Source organism: Propithecus coquereli, unplaced genomic scaffold, assembly GCF_000956105.1.
Source record: "Propithecus coquereli isolate 6110/MARCELLA unplaced genomic scaffold, Pcoq_1.0 Scaffold52, whole genome shotgun sequence".
NCBI classification, from domain to species: Eukaryota; Metazoa; Chordata; class Mammalia; order Primates; family Indriidae; genus Propithecus; species Propithecus coquereli.
The window spans coordinates 7,030,389-7,032,915 of NW_012151063.1; positions in this window are offsets into that span (position 1 = coordinate 7,030,389).

Sequence of the window (2,527 nt, forward strand, 5' to 3'; positions counted from 1 at the left end):
TGGTTTATTAATTGTGACAAACGTGCCTTCGCAACGTAAGAAGTTAATAGGTGCAAGTGGGTAGGGCGTGTCTGGGAACTCCACTGTCTGCTCCATTTTTCTGCAGATCTGAAACTGTTCTGTGTTCATTTCCTGGGGCTGCTGCAGCGCAAACTGGGTGGCTTGAAACAAGAGTTTCTTCTCTCACAGTTCTGCAGGCCAGAAGTCCGAAATCAAGAAGAGGAGAAGGCTATGTGACCACAGAGGCAAAGACTGGAGTGATGTGACAGGAAACCAAGGAATACCAGCTGCCACCAGAAGCCCGAAGGGACAAAGATTCTTCCCTGGAGACTCCAGAGGGGGCATGGCCCTGCTGACACCTGTATGTCAGACCAGAACTGGAGAGAAAATGTTTCTCTTGTTCTAAGCTACCATATTTCTGGTAATTTGCACACACAGCCCTAGGAAACTAACACAAAGGCATCTTACACTCAACCTGCCCAAACAGAACTCATTGCCTTCTCCGCGCTCCAACACCACCACCAGCCTGCTTCCAATCTTCCAGTTATCAGTGTCTCTACCCAGTTACTGAAGCCAGACCCCAGGAGCTGCTTCTGACACCACTCCCAACACACATGCGCCCCACTGAATCTGTCTCCCAGCCCTCCGCACCCACCCCAGCCTCCCCCATCCACCGTCTTCCCAACAGCATCTGCCATTTGCACGCCCTTAATCTCTGCTTGTGCCAACGAGCCAACCTCTTCCCTACACACCCCATCTCCTGCCCTCCTCCACTCCAAACCCTCCATCACCAGAACTCCCCCTTCGCCAGCGCACAGAGGCACACCTGGCTCTTCAAGTACTCGGCCTCCCCAAGCCCCTGCTCAGGCTGACGTTGTTTGCGGACCAGAGTCACCCCCTTCATTCCTTGAAAGTAGTCCCTGGCCGACTGTGGCCCTCTTCCACCATTCTCCTGTTCCAGTGTCCATGTGGCTGCCCCTCCTAGTTCTGTGGCCTCTCAGTGCCTCGACCAGTGATCTTGTCCTCCTTGAGCTCAGTCACCATGCTGAGGTCACATCTTGGTCCTCAACATTACTGGCGGCAGCAACAGTCCCTCCACCATCTTTGGGCACCCTTCCCACACGTCCAACCCCACGTGGGCACAGGTCCTGCCTGTTTCCTCGCTGCCCATCTCCAGCTCTGAGACACAGCCTGGCACACAGTCCAGGGGCCCAGCAGCTTTGTGAAAGGAATGACCTCTGCTGGCCACCAGTCACTATTGGGGCACTGCTTTGGATGCGGGAACAGCTTTTCCAAACCTGCGTTTGACATCATTCTTCTGAGAAGTTTAATGAAAACTGTACTCACTGAGAGATTTCTACCTCCAGTCCTGAGGCTCCTGATGGACCTTCCAGTCTTCATGGGACCACCCGATGAGCCCGCACCCCCACTTCCTCTCCACCCCCAAGAGACAGCTCTGTCTTCTTGGCTTGGATGTGCTTTGAAATACTTCAGGAAAAAAAGTGGGCGATGGCTCAAACAAGAATTCTACTTGTGTGTCCCTTTGAAATTTCCACAATGAAAGGTGAAAAATAAAAGATTTCACTTACAATTTTATTTTTTTTCTTTCCTTCCAATTTCTCTCTTGTTGAAACTTTTGTAGTTAAAAGTGGCTTAGCACTTAATTGCTCTGTGATTTTCTTCATGAGATTTCATTTCTTTTTCCTCGCAGAGTTAATGGTTCATATTTCCTGCGACCTTAACATTCCCTGGCACACTGCCCCCGGTGCTGGGTGAGCAAAAAGGGCTCTGGAAATACAGGTTCACTGGCTACTTTATTACAATGCAGAAAATAGCCAATGGCTTCCTAAAGTTACATTCTAAAATACAAAAACTTTGTTACAGTAGCTGCAGCTAAGTATTCTCTCTTATTAAGTACTCCTGATTTGAAAGTTACTTATTGATATGTATCTAAATCTATAATTATATAATATAGATGTTACATAATTATATATATATATAGATGACTTTGGCTTTCCTTACTTTCAACACTTCTATAGATGTGTTGACATTTTAAAGCAACCCATGATTTATAGCATTTGTTTCCTTGCCTGAAAATTTTTCAAGGACTTTTGATGATTTTGATATCCTATGAAATGGATACAACTCTTAGATGATGGAAAATATATTTTAATACTAATTTATAGTTTCTTGATGAGACTACAAAATCATTGCATGAACACTATTATACAAAATAGGCATGATTAAGCAAACTAACTTCATTACAGTTGTAAAATGCACAGAATTTTACAGGGAATCATCAAACGTAAGTGTGCCCCCCAAAATACCCACAATGCATTTCTCTTTCTCGAAAATTTCTTAGGTCTGCCTATTTTGTTAGCAAATATGTTAATTTTATATATTTTTGTGTGTGTATACATTTGTGTACACATTATTATATAAGTATAAATATGATATCGAGACATCAATGTCTTTTTATGTACTTTCATGTTTATTTAATTGCAAAGGGTCTGAAAATGTAGTGCAG